The sequence below is a fragment of the Mytilus galloprovincialis genome, chromosome 11, assembly GCF_965363235.1.
Source record: "Mytilus galloprovincialis chromosome 11, xbMytGall1.hap1.1, whole genome shotgun sequence".
NCBI classification, from domain to species: Eukaryota; Metazoa; Mollusca; class Bivalvia; order Mytilida; family Mytilidae; genus Mytilus; species Mytilus galloprovincialis.
The window spans coordinates 15,820,476-15,840,530 of record NC_134848.1 but is presented as its reverse complement, the minus strand read 5'-3'; the positions used below and the strand labels follow the sequence as shown (position 1 = coordinate 15,840,530).

The 20,055-nt window shown below is 33.1% G+C and overlaps 1 long non-coding RNA gene across 3 annotated transcripts; it reads left to right on the top strand.

Annotated features, from left to right (window-relative positions):
- Positions 1-12,156: 12,156 nt before the first annotated feature.
- LOC143051735 (uncharacterized) lies at positions 12,157-19,773 on the top strand. 3 transcript variants are annotated; one of them, XR_012970887.1, is made up of 5 exons: positions 12,157-13,084; positions 15,460-15,642; positions 16,376-16,990; positions 18,277-18,502; positions 19,694-19,773. It is a non-coding gene; the product is annotated as an uncharacterized LOC143051735 (long non-coding RNA). The 3 variants fall into 3 exon arrangements; XR_012970888.1 differs by having other exon boundaries at positions 15,460-16,470; positions 16,903-16,990; XR_012970886.1 differs by having other exon boundaries at positions 15,460-16,990.
- The last annotated feature ends 282 nt before the right edge of the window (positions 19,774-20,055 follow it).

The following is a 20,055-nucleotide window of genomic DNA, read 5'->3' as shown; positions in this document are numbered from 1 at the left end:
TAACAATACCCAAATTATATAGGTGAGTTCATCTCATCACCACATTTTTCTCCATCATAGCGCTATAATCATGTTAGGCCTCTTCATTATTATTAACTCTGAATATTACTGGACAACTCTAAAATAAAACCACATCCTGTTCACCAGAAAGATCGTAAATACCAACTTACAATCATAAACAACATCGATGGTATAGAACAAGATACTATTCTAGCAAATATAAGAATGTACCATAGCTGTAGAAACAAATCAAGAATGTATCATGGAAAAATATTTAAACAAACATGTTATCTTGCATACCTATCATTGCTGCTCATTATCACATCAAATGACATAGACTTAAACCCTGCTCTAAAAACAACAATTTTCCCTTGTGGAACTTGTGACGAACCTGTTACATGGGCAGAAAAGGATATAATGCGCGATACCTACAACCAGTGGTATCACGTCTCCTGTCAGTCTATGAGCTCAAGAACATACAACATCCTTGCAGAGGACAATGCAATAGCCTGGGTTGTCTCATCTGCGACTGTCCGAATTACAGCTCAGTATGCTTTGACCTAGTGCTGTCAACATCAAATTAATTCAGTATACTTTCTGATACATCACTCAAAATCCACTTCCATTAAATTGTATCAAACCCATTCATGCATCCACACCAGAGAGAAAAAATCAACGCTATAGACCAAAAACCAAAAATATACCAATAGAGATGCTTACTGTGAATTTCCAATCCTAAACAAAGTACAGGTTAAAAATCTAGTAGAAAGTACACAGCCTGATATTGTCCTACAGTTGGGTGTAGACCAAGCATTACATTAAGTAAACGCAAGTTAACGCGGCGTGCACATATTTCGTTAGTTAACTTTAAATTTCGCGTTTACTAGTAAACGCCCGTTTACTTCATTTACGTTAACGCGGTCAAAATGGAAATTTCTAATGTCTACTCGAGTAAACGCGCGTTTACTCTGTGTCTGTTTAGTCAGTAGTAATCGGCCGTTTACTTCAGATTTCACAAGTTCAATTTTACGTGCACGTAAAAGTAAACGGGCGTTTACCACAGATTTCTCAATTGAATTTTTACGTGCACTTGAAAGTAAACGAGTGTTATTGTTCGCGTTAACTAATTGTGTGTATTATAAAATAATCGTCGTTTGCATATGTACATTTATTTATGTTGTTAAATGACTTAATATTTTACGTATATGTATTTTGAACCTTAACATTCAAAAACACTTTTTATTAGAAATATAAACATTTATTAATCGCAAAAAAAGTAAGTTCTTATATGCAATGATTAATTTTCAATAAATTAATCAAAGAGGTGTCATTTCATGAAATGCAATCGTCAATCTGTTGATCGAAAATGGACCGATGGATATTTTGATGTACCTTATCATGTGATATATTAGGTCAGTGTATCCAGGATACGAGGACAATCTGCGTTAACGTGCGTTTACTACAAACAGCAAAACTAGAAGACACGCCTTTTTCGCGTTAACGCGAAGTAAACGCAAAAGTAAACGCCCGTTTACTCTTTACAAAATTAGAAGACGCGCGGTTTTCGCGTTAACGCGGAGGTAAACGCGGAAGTAAACGCCCGTTTACTATTGATGTCTACTAAAATTTCGGATTTAACGCAGAGTTAACGCGGCGTTTACATGAAGTGCACGCGACTAAACGCCGCGTTAACTTTTAAGACCCGTCTACATGTAATGTTTGGTCTGCACCCAACTGTAGGAACTGAAACATGGATATACCCAACTATAACAGACAATCAGATCTTCCAACCAAACTATCATATATACAGGAATGGTCGCAATCTGAACTTGGAATAAATCTAGAACGAGCGAGTACCATAAAAAACGCCTTCATAGTAGTTGGTTGTGACTTCAACCTGCCAGGCTGGAATTGGTTAACACGAACCCTAAAACCAGAATCCACTTGCCAAAATAAAAACCACTATAAGTTTGGTGATATCCTGGACGACAATGGTTTTGTACAGCTAGTAGAAGAACAATCAAGAGGCCCCAACACATTGGACCTAGTTATTACAAATAACCCATCACGCTTTACACGTACCAAAATAATAGCTGGATTGTCCGAACATGATATTGTATTTAGCGAAATAGACACCAAACCAATATCAAGGAAACAAAAGCCAAGGAAAATTACCCTACATAGAAAAGGAAACTGGGAAACCATTAAAAAGGAGATGAATGACATCCATCAAAAGATCAAAGAACTAGCTGCAAACGGCAGTTCAACCGAGAAGATATGGTTAATCTTTAAGACCGACGTAAACCAGAGTGTGACAAATCACATCTCGCAAAAAACGGCAAAACAGAAAGACAGCCTGCATTGGCTCACACCCTCAGTACACAAACTAATGAAACGCCGTGAAAGATTGTACAAAAAACATAAAAAGTCAACTGATCCTTCAATAAGATCCAAACTTAAAAAAACAAAGAGAATGGTACAAAGAGAGCTCCGTCGTTCATATTGGAACTACATTGAGAACATCGTAACACATAAGGAAGAAAACAACCAATATAGTAGTATGAAACGGTTCTGGACATACATCAAACATCAGAAAACAGAACGCAATGGAGTTGCACCACCTTGCAGTGAAGGTATACTACACACCCACCCTGTAGACCAAGCAACCATGCTTAACAAGCAATTTCAATGTGCCTTTTTCGCCAAGGACACGTATAATGAACACGAGTTTAAATCCAGATGCAATATGCCAGGTCAATATCCCATAGCAGAGGAACCCAACATCACAGAAAATGGTATACTCAAACTTCAGAAAAAAATAAATTAAAAAGAAGCAGCTGGACAAGATAATATTAAAACTAAATTACTCAATGAACTGGCAACAGAAAAAGCCCCAATCCTTACAATCATTTTCAAAACATCAATAGAAAGTGGGGATGTACAAAATTACTGGAGAACTGCGAACGTAACACCAGTATTCAAAAAAGGAGAAAGATATAAAGCAGAAAGCTATAGAGCAATCTCATTAACTTGTATCTGCTGCAAACTAATAGAGCATATAGTTACAAGCCATATCATGACACATGCTGATCAACATTAAATCCTCTATCCGTTACAACATGATTTCCGTAGTAAACGCTCTTGTAAAACCAAACTAATCGAATTTGTGGATGACATCACTAAAAATATGAGCGCAGGTAAACAGACAGATGTTCTTTTAATGGATTTCTCAAAGGCATTTGACAAAATCGGTCATAGTCTCCTGGTACACAAACTAGAACATTACAGTATCAGTGGTAAAACCAACGGATGGATTCCAGCTTCTTATCCCATCGAATGCAAGCAATGGTAGTGGATGGAGAGAGCTCATCACATATTGATGTAGAATCTGGAGTTTCCCAAGGCTCTCTACTTGGTCGTGCATTATTCTTGTTTTACATCAACGACATGCCAGAAATCCACTCTCCGCCTGTTTGCTGATGACACAATAGCATATCTTACCATCTCATCTGACAAGGATTCAAATGACATGAAAAGTGACCTACATAAACTGGGAACACGGAAAGTCAAATGGAAAATGTCCTTCCATCCGGACAAATGCAACGTTCTTACCATCAGCCGCAAAACAACACCATTCAAACATCATACATATTGCATGGCCACAAAATTGAACCTGAAAAAAGTGCTGAATACCTTGGTTGCACCTTCACATCCGAACTGAAGTGGAATGATCATATCAATTACATATGCAATAAAGCCAATAAGACATTATTCCTTAAGAGAAATCTAAACATAGGAGCAACTTCAGTCAAAGAAAATGCATACAACAGCCTCGCAAAACAAATAATAGAGTATGCAAGTCCAGTATTGGACCCATACTTTAACCGAAATAGATCGTCTAGAAATGGTCCAGAGACGAGCAGGGGATCGGGGAGGGGGTCTGCATGCGCACCTAAGTCATGGCATAATAATCAGCTCGTTGATTGTGGCCATTATCAGGCAGAAGCAGAAGCAGAAACTGACATGCCAGCTCGAAACCTCAATTAAACTGAATGAAAGATTAGGTCTTCATCCTATGAAATCAGACCGATCCCTCCCGTTAGGTGTTAAGTATCATACCATCATAAAATATATCAGAAGAACATATATAACCCGCGTCATGCCAACGACTGGTTTTTAAATAACTGTGTTTAGTTTCGATGCAAAGACGATGTTAAAGCCAAAATACGCAATCTTCAATGACCTAACAACAGTATCGTGAATATATATCCCTTCTTAATAAGTCTATTAAAACGTTTTGTTAGCTTCTGAGTTGAATACTGACATTTGTGTGCTTTATAAAGAATGTTACCATAAAAGATTTGATGTGAAATACATGAGCGTATTATAAGTTAGCATGTTGAGCTATATTAACGAATGATGTCCTTGTATCGATGCTAAAATTTAGTAAAATTTAGTAAATGTTTTGACTAGTTTAGGATATCGAAAACCCTGGTGTATTTATTTTACAGTGATACATAAATTTGTCTCGTTAAAATGTGACGAGAAGAGAAGAGAAGAATCGTGAAGAGAGATTTATTTATCCCGTACAAACAATCATCTTTAAAACTTGACAAGTGACATTAATCCGTGTAAGAACATTTGACACTTACTAGTAGGTGGAACTTTGGAATTACATATTTCAGTTTGGAGGCTCACCCAATGATTGTAAATGTTAAAGCTAGGACGTAACATTCAGCTGAAGAATGGAAAAATCAGTTGAAAATAAAAGACTTGGTGAAAAGTGTTTTTTGTAAAGACTATGTGCTTTATATTCCTTGTTGATGTAACGAAACTGTGCGAATGTACAAATAGTTAAAACAATATAAAATTGTTTAGCACATATTGCAACCTTTATTGCCACTTGCTATAGTTTTTTTACTAGACCGATAACCGAAATGTCTAACTACAGAGTAGGTCGTCTTGTCAAAAATTACATACTTCGAAATCAGAAGTCAGTAATATGAAAACAAGTTTATTGAGACATTGACACTATCGTTAAATTAATGTAAAGGGGCGTTTTAAATACAAACTAAATGAGTGAAACAATATACAGGTGTTTGTTATCTCATAGAACATCAAATCAATTGTTGTTAGTAAAAACAACGATTTGTATGTGTATATTGGAGGCACACCCAATGATTGTAAATGTTAAAGCTAGGACGTAACATTCAGCTGAAGCGGTAAATCTATCGTTTGCAGTTTTCAAGATAAAATGCAAAAAAGCATTTCTCTTGAACTGAATTTTAATGTGCGTATTGTTATGCGTTTACTTTACTACATTGGTTAGAGGTATAGGGGGAGGGTTGAGATCTCACAAATATGTTTAACCCCGCCGCATTTTGCGCCTGTCCCAAGTCAGGAGCCTCTGGCCTTTGTTAGTCTTGTATTATTTTAATTTTAGTTTCTTGTGTACAATTTGGAAATTAGTATGGCGTTCATTATCACTGGACTAGCATATATTTGTTTAGGGGCCAGATGAAGGACGCCTCCGGGTGCGGGAATTTCTCGCTACATTGAAGACCTGTTGGTGACCCTCTGCTGTTGTTTTTTATTTGGTCGGGTTGTTGTCTCTTTGACACATTCCCCATTTCCATTCTCAATTTTATTAATATTGATTTTATGTAGTCATGGATATTTTTCGTCCGGTCTGATCCATATGTGTACATACATGTTTAATTTCATTACATCAAATATTTTTCCTTGTATAAGTATAATATTCCACAATTGATATTTCAAATTGTGATTGAAGCGGTAAATCTATCGTTTGCAGTTTTCAAGATAAAATGCAAAAAAGCATTCACAAAATGACTGTAACACATGTTTCTGTGTACAAGAAAATGGCACAAAAAGATGATTATTTAAAAAAAAAATCACGCTATTTAGAATAGATAGACATCACTGTATTGATTACATAAACTACGTGCTAAAGCTAGGTCTTCCACGTGCTCTAAACATCTTCTATCGACATCATTAATATCAATTATATCAGTTATCAAAGCCGGCGTCAAATTTATTGCGATACTACCCTTTTTAGAGATGGCGTAAATAAGATCAAGATAATAAAGAACTCCAAATGTCTTTATTAATTTCAGAATAAGACCCAGTTTAAGCTGGCAACGAAATTGAATCAATTATTATTTGAATCGATCTTAGAAAGACCAGTTCGCGTTGACTAGTACATTGCACAATAAAGATCCATCGAGATCGATCTTATTTAATCCAGTGCGTTTACACTACATCATAAAACCGGTCTGACCTTTATTTTTTATATATAAATATAGCATTCATCTATAAAAAGATCGATCGCGATCGATATAAGCGTTTGCACCAAAAAAGATCGATTCAAATAACCCACCTCTAGAGGTAGACTTTATAAGTCCGATTGAAAATCGATCTTCCCTTTTACACTGGACCAAATATCGATCTAATAGTAAAGATCGATCTTTTTTGTCAGTGTAAATAGGGTCTTAATCAGATTGTAACCTTTGTTTTGTTTTTTTTAACTATTCACAATCAACATGTATTTTCATAAAACTAAAAAGCGTATAGAGCTATCTCCATTATATATATTGATTCTACTGAATGATTTGATTACCTATTAATTACATTCCTAAATAAGACAGCAATACAGAAAACGACTAAAAACCTGCCATTCTTTAGGATCAATGTAAAAAAGATGATTATTAAAAAAAAATCAGTGTATTTTCAGTAAAAAGACATCACTTTATTGAAAACTAAACTCTATATTTTGTTATACTACTAGATCTTCCAAGAATGTCTAAGAATCTTCTGTAATACAATATATCTACAATATAAACATCAATTCTATCAGTTGTCAAAGCCGGGGTTCAATGTTATTGCAAAACTGCTTGTTTAAAGGTGGTGTGAATCAGATAAAGATAGTAAAGAACACCAAATATCTTTCGGAGTATGATCAGATAGTAACCTTTGCATTTTGTAAACTATTCAAAATCATCTTGAATTTAAAAAAACAACTATAAAGCGTTTAGAGTTATCTTAATTATATATTGAACCTAACGAATGATTTGTTTACCTAAATTTAAACCCCTAAATAAGACAGCAATGCATCAAACACCTCTATAGCCTGCCATTCTGTAATGTCAATGTATACTTATAGCTAAAAAGTTTTACGCAAATCCAAGTTTATTTGTAATAGCTATAAACAAGGGAAATATCTGAGATTATTCCGAACTGTAGGTTATAGCTTTTTTTACCTATAAAATCACATCCCTAATTTTGAAAGTAATAAATTGAACTAGAAGACAACTTGAAAATCAAAGTAAACATAGCTGTAGAGTTTGATGAACATGTTTGCTCATTATTGAAGGTCGTACGGTGACCGTTAGTTGTTTATTTCTGTGGCATTCCTTATTTGAGAGAAATCAATCAAACTACGAAAAAGCCTGGCATCTTCTTAAATCAATATGTCATTCAGGCTGACTCAGACCAGTCTAAACTTATGTTAAGGTCAATACTGGTCGAGCATTTGTCGAAACCATGTCAAACTATACCAAGATTATCGAGTACTTAATATTTCAAGCTGTGAGTTTCGTTAAATCCAAAAACCAAAGTCAACAAGTTAAGTACTGTCGGGATTAGGTCGAGTCTAATCAATTAAAGTTTGTTTTCGATCTTACTGGTCTAGCACAAGATATGGTCTTTCCAGACATGAAACAGTTTGTTATCTGTGTCAACGTTTTTCATGGAATCAAAATCAGATGAATTGAGACTGCGATAAAATAGAAGTTTTATTGTTGATAAAAACATACGCATACACGTCGTTACGATATTTCAAGCCTTAACATTTAAAAACCGAAACGTGTGGATTTTTATACAAACAAATCCAAAATATAAAATCGACCCAACCCCCTCGAATATCAATACTGCAATCAACAAATTTAAGCGATCTTGAGGCAATACACAGGAACTCCGGATGCTTACATTTGGCGCTTAAATAATTACCTACCTTCGCCCTTATCTTACTATCACACCATAGAAATAAAAGAGGGGCTAGAAATAAAATACACCATATAAGTTATCAATTAAAATGGCTTCTGTCGATCAAAAGACTCATTTACACAGGTGAATATACAATATGTTCAAAATCTAAAACCATTTTAAATTTTACTTTTTCGGTGATAATAGTTGACGTATCTTGAACACTTTTAGGATGTTTGTGTTTAACAATATCTTAATATTGTATAAATTATAGTTCTTATATATTGACTTTTTTATCAACGATAAAAATGAAAATATATTAACATAATGATCAATAATTATAAACAGTTGTTACAAAAGTACTTCAATATTGTCTGAAAATTGACTGATACACTGATTAAAAGTACAAAGTAGCAACAACCTTTCAGTAAGTTATTGAACTTTTATATACGTTTACTTTTCTACATTGGCTAGAGGTATAGGGGAGGGTTGATATCTAACATGTTTAACCCCGCCGCTTTTTTACAACCGTCCCGGGTCTGGAGTCTCTAGCCTTTGTTAGTCTTGATTTATTTTTAATTTTAGTTTCGTGTGTACAATTTTGAGTTTAGTATGGCGTTCATTATCAGTGAACTAGTATAAATATTTGTTTAGGGGCCAGCTGAAGGACGCCTTCTCGATGATTGAAGACCTGTTGGTGACCTTCTGTTGTTGTTTGTTCTATGGTCGGGTTGTTGTCTGTTTGAAACATTACCAATTTTTATTTTCAATTGTATCTCTCTGCAATCCGTACACGCATCAGAAAATGGATAATAAAGCTTCTTATTGCTTGACTTCTATATCAAGGATGAAACAAAACATAATTTAAGAAAATTATAAAGTTTACTCAAGCAGATGTTAAAGAGCATCTGGGATGTAAGATTGATTAACTAACTCATTAAATGACAGCTTTGGTAAAACAGGGAGGTAAAGGGTTATTTTCATGCAACGGGTTTTTCCATGGTTATTTCACGGGTGGCTGCGATTACGGCGGTTCGTTATTCACCGTGCTTCGTGGAATTAGTATAGAGATTCACGTGAAAGTAACTTTTTATTGTTCGTTCATCGTAAAATGGCAACTTTATTTCGCAACCTTTCATTCAGAAACCCCCTTCTTTTTCGCACATCATAAAAAAATAGTTGGGTTGTTGATTCCTGACTTTTGTTTACATGTTTCAAAATTTTTATAAGTCAATATATGTACTTGTAATTTTTGAAAAGAAGAAATGAAAAAACTACTGATTTTTTTTTTTAGATTTGTCAGATTCTCTCGTTAGACGTTTGAAATGTAAACATGTTATATACCGACGAGTATATGACAAAACGACATAGAATCACGTCTTATAGTTAGCCTCTATGATTAGTAATTGAATTGGAAATCAACGCATTTCAAGACTGTTGAAATACCTCCATTTGAAATGAAAAATTTTATAATATTTATTTACGTCGCGAGGCAATGGGACAAACACTTACCACAAAAAATATTGCTGATCGAATTATGTTCAAGTAATACAGCAGGTAAACTTTAATTATTATTATTTTTGACCCCATAAGGTTAGGACTGAACCTAGAAAATAGTCTAGCTAGTACTTTGCAATGGCTCCCTTCATTTAAGAATTGAATATTTTTTTGTAAATGTATTTGAGTGTATAAGCGTTGACTGAAGAAAGTTTTGATTATGCACAGGCAATGTTTTGCAACTGTATAACATTTCTTTACTAAGCATTCCATATTTGCGGGCTAAAGACATTGTGTTTTCTGTGATAACGAAACACACGATTTCGATTAAGTTTTCTTATGTTCATTATGATTTTTTTTTACGGAAGCACGTTCCATCATGAATGTTATATTTTATTCTGAAATGAAGGTTGGTTTCAGAATGACGCGATATTGCTGTTGGCCATATAAAAAATATACACTTGTAATGTAATTTTATCTATCTTTTACATGATTCAATCTATTAATTATCAGTATCTATCTTATTACATTTAGTTTAACAAATTGCCACTAAGGATGAACTTGGGTGAGGTCTAGAAATTGGTGTCAAATGTTTGGACTCTGTTGGTGTTTTTTTCTTTCAGTGAAGGGTAAAATATGTTTTCCCATATTCTTTTCATATAAAACTTCATCAACTCTTAAAACAATTATTTACACACATTTAAGCAGATTCTGAATTCATTTTCTTTTGAATTAAGTCCTATTTAATATCAATATAAATAATATAACGCAAAAGTCCAATTCATCCTTTTTCTGTATTTTTATAAAATAAAATATCTCGAAATTGAGCTCCATAACCAATCGATATTGTTGGCCTGTTTTTTTTTCCTGATCTAGTACCCTTCCAACATAAAATATCATATTTAAATTCTTGTTTTTCTTTTGAATTCACCTCAGGATACATTGAAGGCTTTATACCTCTTACATATTTCGTGGAAATCTGTGAAACCTCTCAAATTCATTTGATATTTATTTCTTGTTACTAGCGTTTGAAATCAAATAAAATGATTTTAACCTAGATGATAAAAATGTATAAGACCTGAATTGGTCTGTATCAGTATACCACAAAGGGGCACAAGGCGTCAATAAATAGATAAAACGCTCATTTAAGAACAGTGTCTCCAAGCATATCAAGAAAGTGCGACAATTGATGAATACAATCAAAATCATTACTTTAAAACCTGCTAATATTTACTTAAGATTCTGTAATATGCATTATTCTTTTAAAATTATCACTTCTAGCATAGCTGTGGATAAATTTATCTATTGACACGATATTGTATTTCTATTATGAATACCTAAATAAGGTAGCTCCTCACAAGAAAGCTATTAAACAAAAAAGTTCAAAATGATGAAGTTGAAATCATCCCTTTGTAAATTTTACGGACGACTTTATGGATTGGTTGACCCTTCTGGAATAACCTTTTCAAAGAAGATATCAGATACGTTTCAAATGTCGTAACTACAACCCACTTCCCTGCAGCAGGAATGTCATCCGCCGATTTGGCCTATTTACCGGGTTTGCAGTTTGAAATAACATGTTTTTTTGTATAATTACTCTAACTACCTGGTTTCCGTATCCGTTTTAAAATTTTATTATAATTTTGTTTCTTTCCAATATTTTCAGTTACGTGTTAAATTGTCACATAACCTTAACTTCTCGTTTGGCTACTTGTGATAAACAAACACAAGTAGCATTGTTAACGACAGAAAGAGTAGTGTTCCGCTTGATTGAAGATTGAATAAATTTCAAAACTGTTTTTAGCTCAACAACAAATAAGATTTCGATGGTATGTAACATGTAATTGTCTGATTGGTCATGATGTTAATTGTTAGATATTTTCCTTAATCAATACCTGATATTGAGTATATGTACTGTTGTCAGTTGGTTATATGTACAACACATTAACGTATTAAATTGAATCAGTAAAAGCGTCAACGATGAAGACAGTAATTTTCACCATAACCGTTCTTTTGGGATTGTTATTTGTACTAGTCATTGAAGGTAAGTTTTTCATTTGTGAATCTAAAGAAAAAAAAACTTGGAAAGCAGCATTGAAATCAAATGCAATGTATCAAGCTTTAAGGTTCATGTGGACCCTATGGCTAAAATGGCCGCATTTTCACCTCAAAATTTACTCTGAGTACAGAAAAACCTGCGCATATGTAACAAATGTCAGGCACAGCATGTCCTAGATAAATGAGTTTCAAACATGTTTTGTGTTTTAGAAAAATAAAAACTTACCAGGATTTTGCCGTGCACTTTTTTTCATTCCTCAAGAAGGTGCCAAAATAAACTAAGTTGGGAAACAGGTTTGAGAACTTCCCCACAGGTAAAAATTATAGTGAGCATTTTTAATTGACATGGACATTAGATGGACAATAGATACCTGACAATAATCGGTTTTTTAAACTGTGTACCTGAGTGGACCATATCAAGGTAAACTCAACTGTTTGTTAATTTTATCATCTTCTGCAGAGACGAAAAAAGTGTACGGCAAAATCCAGTTAAGTTAAGAATTTTCTAAATCATACAATGCATTTGAATTATATTTATCTAGGGCATGCTATGCCTTTAAACTTTTCCAGATGCACAGGTTTGCCTGTACTCAGAGAAAATTTTTAGGTGAAAATACGGCCATTTTAGCCATAGGGTCCACATGAACCTTAAATTGTTCCTTACAGATGGTCAGCACGACGAAAACCAAGTATCTCGTATGCTTGTTAAAAACAAATTATATGAGATTACAAATAACAGTATATGATACAGATTATAAGACGTGTTAAGTAATATTTATATGATTGATTTACTTAACAGGATATACAAAAAATATATAAATACTTTTATCGGACCACAGATCAATTATAACGTTGCGATTGGTTAAATGCCGTCACGTAGTGACACCCTATGAGACCGTATAAGGTTGGTAAGTTTCATATGGGGTTCATGACGCGTTAATGGCGACGTCATCTATTAATGTTGTTGTGTTTCATTGGTTTTTTTTCAACAAAACGCCGCAGAAAAAGTCCAGCGTCCGATAAACTCGTTATACGGTCACTTACTGACCCCCTACGGATCCATAGAAGGTGAATACAATGCATAGGGGATGATGCCTCCGGCCTCACCCCCTATGGATTTTACTAAGAGATATTTACGAATTTAACGATAATTCAATTGTGATTATACTGATTGTTAGATATTTTTCGAGAATAAAAAAAATGGAGTCCACATGTGTGCAGTAATATGTGTTAAATATCCCGATAAACATGAGATAAACTTGGCTTTACAAATATTTCCTATGAACACGTTTAGTTGGGCTGTTGTTCTCCTTTAATTTGATATAAACAAAAAAATGCATTAATAAGTACAACGTTGTACCTTAATTGTACAATTTTTGTGTTCTAATTAGCCTCAAATTGATTAAATAAATAAGGGTTCTCCAGGTAACGGCGTTAAACTAATCAAATTTATAAAAAAAAAATTGTGTCCTAAAAATATTGATTCTTTCAGTGAAAAGCAAAAGATGTCACAAGACACCAACTGTTGGTAAGTAATTAATATATCTATTTTTTTGGTGTCCGTCCAATATAGAAGGGGGGCCGGAGGGGTCCTGAGCTCGAAATCCCAGGTTTCACAACATTTAATCCCGATGTCCCAAATTTAGATAAATTTAAATCCCGACATCCCGAAATTCGAACAAAAAATTCACAGACCAAAAACGATCAATCCCGAAGTCCTGGGCTAAAAAGCAGGCGACCCCGACGTCCTGGAAAAGGTCATTTTCCCTCTTAATATTGTTAATCAGCAAAATTATAAACAACTGGCATACAACTGTAAGCTTTAAAATTAGCTAGCTATTAAACCAGGTTTAACATATCTTTTCGTCTTACAGTGCTGGTAACAAGTCAACTTGTTTTCCATTGGTTGATTTAGTTATGAAAATCGACCGTTTGATTATGTTATGATATGGTAGATTACTTTTTTAATTAATTTACATTTATTTATTGGATACTTTTCAAATTTGAAAAATGCTAAACATTTCATAGAACATAATTAATTTATTTCATATTAGGAACGCATGTGATATCACACATAAAAAGAGATTATGATACATTTCTCTCGAAAATATTTTCCTAACCGTTAGCTTCTCCAGCAATGTATATAAATAAATAAAAGATACCAGGATTAAATGTTGTATTTAAGCCCGATTACAGTTTCGTCTACAAAAGACTCATCAGTGACGCTAGAATCAAACACATTTACGAAGTTAAAAAGCATTGAGGACCGAACATCCTAAAAGGTTTGGCAAATACAGCTCAGGAGATTTATTCCTGAGGTAAAAGGGCTTTGTATTTCAAAAATTCAAAACTTTTGTTAAAAAAAGTTTACACTTGATAACGACTATTTTAATGATAAAGCAAGTCAGCACAGATTTTCTGACTACTGGGCTGGTGTTACCGTCGGGGAATTAAAAATCCACCAGCAGTGACATCGACCACGTGGTTATAAATAAACTCATCATTAATATAGGTATATAACCCCAAGATAGTCAATAAAAACATGATCGTTAAGGTTGCGGTTTTCTTTTCTCTCACAAAATCTTTGATTTAGATTGTAAATACAGAATGTAACCAAACTAAATAATTTTGAAAGTAAACAAATTGAATTCTGAAGGTAGACTCAGAAAAGGAGGGAAATGGAGTGAAGGGGAGTAATAATAAAGGATAAGTTCAAATCTTCAAGGCAAATACATATTTAAAGTATTATTATGAGTCTAGGATAAAAAAAAATCATGAAACTTAATAGTGTTAAGTTTTAGAAGAAAATTTAATTTCAGTGTAAAACTGCATCGTCTGTATTTACAAAAGTACAGCCTATACACGTTCTTATCTTAAAAAGGCTTTATTATGTTTGCACTAAGATTTAATTAGACATATTAGTTATTAACACATTTATGGATGTTCGCTTGTCATGTTTTGGAATTTTTTTTGTCAGATTTTCGGAATCCTCTGGTTTTATCCATTAAAATGCCTTGAACAATTTTGTCCATTGATCCCCGTTTTCCTTTTTATAAATCTATTACCTGAATATTGATAAGCCATTTGAAAAAAGTCTTTTAATTAATTTTTGATAGTTGTTGACAGCTTAAGGTTGTCAATGATAAAACTATGAAAAATCAGGAGAAAACATTTTCCCGCTATCAAAATTTCAATGGCTTATATATCGAAAACAAGCACATAAGCCCATGTTTTTGGTCTTTTGATTCCTTTATTAATCCCCTATCAATATAGACTAATGTAATGAAAAGCTATGTATTTTGAAACTGATAAGCGAACTCCCTTAAATAACAAATACAAAGACATTATCTCAATTCAGTTTGTCATGATTGTTAATAAAAAGTGTCTTGTTCTTAATCCCCAAAAGAGTTTGAATTTATAAAATGGTCATGAAATTGTAAAACAAACAGACCTTTGTTAACTGATTTGTAATTATATTTTAATGTGGCTATAATATATTAACTCATGATAAGCTGTGTACACTAAACCCAAGGTTTGTTTGCATAAGACTCATAATATGTCGGTTTAAAAAAGGTGAAAAAGGTCAAATAAATTACTAAGTAGAAGAGCATCGAGTTCTGTGGATTCATTAATATTCGTTGGATACCAATTTTCGTGGATTTCGTGGGAACAGAGGAACCACGAATTTAAATGTTCAACGAAATACAAATTTACCAAAGGAATGCATGCAAACTTTTCCAACACAACGAATTTAAATATCCTCGAATATGTGAGTTTTTAGCAATCCACGAAAATTGGTACCCACGAAAATAAATGAATCCACAGTATTGAAAATTCTTAATGTCTTATGAATATGATCGGAATGTTTTCCATGGAATGCATTTTTTATCAATATATTTCTAGTTGAATGTCCAGACCCATTAACCAGAACCTGTGGCAAGAACTGGAACATAACTGTTATCACGAAAGATAAATTCGCTGGTGCCACGGGAATATTGAACTGTTCAGCTGGTTATTCTTTATCAGGAAATTCCAGTATAACTTGTTTACAGTCTGGTGTATGGAGTCCGATAACAGCTGCTATATGTAATATTTGTGTTTTAGTTGCTTACTTTTTTGTTTATCTTTGATCTTAGTTTATGAGTTATGCTTTTCTCTATCTGCTTCAAACACTGATCCAGTGCCCAAGCTTCGATGAAATGAATTTCAAATCACTCCGTTTTGCTTTCTTTTTAAAACAAACTTCCAAATTAGATCTGCTTTTGTGCAAGTTGTAAAAATGATCAGTATTTGGGTTGCGCACGTTTACAATCAAGTTAAGGATTGCTCGCCTTTCATGTTTTAGAATTTTGTCAGATATTTGGAATCCTCTGGTTAAATCCATTTGATTGCCTTACATTTCTTTTATACCACAAACCCCCATTTATCTTTTTATAAACAGTTTACATGTATAATCAATAGCCATTTGTAAACGTCTTATGAAATTCTTTTTATTTTTAAAAGATTTTGAGAACTTCATTATGAAAATGATAATGCTGCTATGAAGAGTCCAGAGGCAATTTTTTTCAGGAAAAAAATCAATGGCATATAAATTGAAAACAAACACTTTATCATTATATATACTAGTGTCATAAAAAGCTTGATATTTTGAAACTGAGTAGTGAACTTTCTTAATGTCTAACTAGATATGGTACGTTAGGATCGTTTATATTAGAAGTATTGTATTTATATTTTCATTTCAACATTAATGAGAAATAGTAAGAAGTTTCGTCAGTACTATAAAAGGTCATTTTGAAATTTCGCTATTATCTATCTTCAGGTGTTCCAGATGATCTCCTCCGAACTTATGTATATGATTTCAGGGGTTCGACATACACATTTGTTTTTAAAACCAAGACGTATATACAGGCAAAGGTTAATCAATATACATAAATATTATAATTCAACACATTGTAGAGTAATATTGAAGATTTGTGGTAGAAAGATTGATTAAATATATAAATGATTGATAGATGTGTTTTAATTGATATGTGTTAGTAATGTGTGCATATTTGGGTTTACACCAGTACTTTTGGGGCCCTTTATAGCTTGTTGTTCGGTGTGAGCCGCGGCTCCGTGTTGAAGGCCGTACATTGACTCTATAATGGTTTACTTATGTTTAAATTGTTATTTGGATTGAGAGTTGTCTCATTGGCACTCACACCACATCTTCCTATATCGATATTTGTATTAATTTGTTTTGTACTTTTATCTTATTTCATAGAAGTACTCTTAACATTTACTTTACGTAATGTATACACTATCTTTTGAACGTGGTTTACTGTCTTATCAAATCATGTTTTGCAGGAATATTGCCTTTCGATGTGTGGGACTCTAGTGGAAATTAACAACAAAGAAGAAAACCAGTTCATTTATTCAGTTATTCAAGAACGTTGTTAGTACTTGTATTTGTGAATTAATTTTAAAATAAGATATATGCCATAGTATTAAAAATCAATAACTCGTAAATCTTATTTTGACAATTGTAAACTCCCTATTTCTTTATAGGAAAATACCTCCAGCGTCTGCATACGAAATATGTACTCAATTGCTTCAATGTTTCGGAGCTAGTATTTCCTGTAAACATTTCTATACTAGAGAAGTTCTGATTACAAATTACCTTTTACATCAAGGGTGATAGAATATCTGTATTTCACGAGAAACATGACAGCTATCACATATATATCATGATCTTCTTACCCTTCCCTGTTTTTTTTTGTGAGGTTCCGATTTATCAGTATTAGGTTTTTATTTGTATACTCTGTTTACAAATGATAGTCTTTATATTGTGCTTAGTTATTTTTTTGTCTAGGTAGTGTCAGTGTATGATCGACCTTTTAGTTTGAATGTCCATATACTATATGTGATTGACGCTAATTTTGAAAAAAAGTTTTAGTATTGAATTTGCTCTGGTTTTAAATTTTATAAGTTTTTCACTAAAAGGTAGAACAACTGGTCCGATTACGCAGTTCAGTGGCGGATCCAGAAATTTTTGTAAGTGGGGCCCTGTTAACTGCCGAAGAGGGGGCACGCTCCAGGCATGCTTCAGTGATTCCCTATATAATCAACCAAATTTTTCCGAAAAGGGGAGACAGGCCCCCTGGACCCCCTCTTAATCCGCCTCTGCAGTTTGGTTGTCCACGATTATAGTCCTTAGCGTTATAATGTGTTACTTACCAATTTCTTTATAACCCTTCCAAATTTATTTCTCCATGTTTTATGCCTCAAATGGCAAGAAAGGGTAAAAATTACACTGTAAACAAATTTGGGTCATGAATTTTAAAATAAAGTAGTGTTTGAGTCCAGCTGAAACAAGTTAAAAAAAAATAGCATTTAGGAAGCTGTTAAAAGATTTCAGGACCCCTTAACATAAAATTGTAGAAAGTTTGAGTTAGAGCCGATGAATTTTTCTAAAATGTTTCTATAATCTGTAATAACATGGATCTTTATATTAATTTTATATATATATATATATATATATACTTAATATGCAGGTGCTGTCTTAATATGTTTACAGAAAATGTGCACAATTGAAGCCTGAGATCAATATTTGATACTTACTAAGCTGTATTTATAGACTAACTGGTTTTATGTGGAATAGCTGAAAGTTTTGTTAACAAAGTCCACACAATTTAAAATATGTGTCTACTTTACCAGCTTTATTTTAAATATTTGTTGTAGTTGTACAGCGTAGGCAATTTTATATTGGACTAGAGTCAAGGAATGGCATTAATTATGAGTGGCAATCTAAAAATACCACAGAATCAAACGGATTTGACGATTGGAACAAGGGACAGCCAAATGACATTGAAGTTGACACTTGTGTTGTTATGTTCAATTTAAAGTGGTATGACGCATATAAAAGCGCTTGCAGGCTTGATGATCATTATTTTATATGTGAATCAAGGTAGGATATGTTATAATTTTTAATAGTTATATATAACTGATTTGTGTTTTTTTTTTCATTTTGTTTTTAAATTTTTTTGTGTTAAATTTACTTAATCTGATTGCTTAACACAAAACACAAATAAATGATACACAAGCACGAATATAAATATGCTATTCTAGAACATGGTAAGCAAACGTATTTTGTCAATTGACCTTACAATAAGATATATGCCATTGTATTGAAAATTCTATAACACCTATGAGATGAAAAGAAAAAGATGCCATTCAACGTATACTATTTACACTAATGATGTGTATTACCAATGACATACTCAAAAGTACTGGACAGTATTTCAGAAAGAACCAATTTCCCAAATTCAATTGTTAAAAATTACATTCAATGCCACTGCTAGTGGAGTTATTATTCCCCGAGGTTATCACTAGCCCAGTAGTCTTCACTTCTGTGTTGTTATTATTTATCATTGATATGGTCATAATATAAAATAACTGTTAACAAAACTTTTTAATATTAAAATACTAAGGAATGTCTACCTATAGAATATATTACTTTAGCTGTACTTGGCCCAATTTTAAGTATTGTTGGGCCTAAATGCTGTTCAATTTCGTACTTTATTTGGCCTTTAACATGTTTTTGTTTCAAGCGATACATGTCATGGTCATAAATCTTTTGGAGACACATTGCTTTATATACAGGTTGTCTCAACAATGACATAATTAAAGCATGAGTCATTGGTTTTAATGGGACAAACATATACTCATATACAGCAAAATTTAATACTGTGAAAATAATTACAGATGGTCTGATGTAGAATTATATAGATGAAATATAATATATCTGGATTTTTGTTTTCTCGTTTTTATTTCCCCGACAAATGTGATAGTGAAATAATGCCAGAAAACCTAGGTTACCATGTTACTACCCTGGGCAAACAAAATGCGCTCAAGATCAAAAGAAAAATGAGGACTTAAATTGTCGTATGGTTAACAATACATAACATGATCATACACATTTTTACATATTCTTCGTACGACTACCCGACTATTTCCTCATCATATGAATTAAAAGAGCATAGTCCAGTCATTAACCAGGAACTCTTATTCTTTTCTAAAATTTACTAATTGATATTAATGTATGAAAAATAGAGTATCTCTCCTAAATATAATTCATATCTTGTTTTCTACTTTGCAGGTTTGACTAACTACCATGACATCAATGACCAGACAATGAAAACATACCGTTATAATAAAAGATCAAACAAAACTTTATAATTGTATAGCATTGTTTTTTGTCATTCCCCTCTCCCTTCGAATATGTGCCATTTGATTTTGTAAGGTTATTAGAATGATGAAGTGGATAGGAGATGACGGGGTGGTATGTGTGACTTCATGAAAGAGAGGTGAACGTGAATCAAGGTGGAAGTAGGCGGGGTCAAGGATGATTCAAAGGGACTGAACCTGGGGGTTATGAGTTAAAACAAAGAGATCAATTTTTTACATGAATCTTTGACATGCCATTGGTTTGGTCGTTAGAGATTATTTAAGTTTGTGATG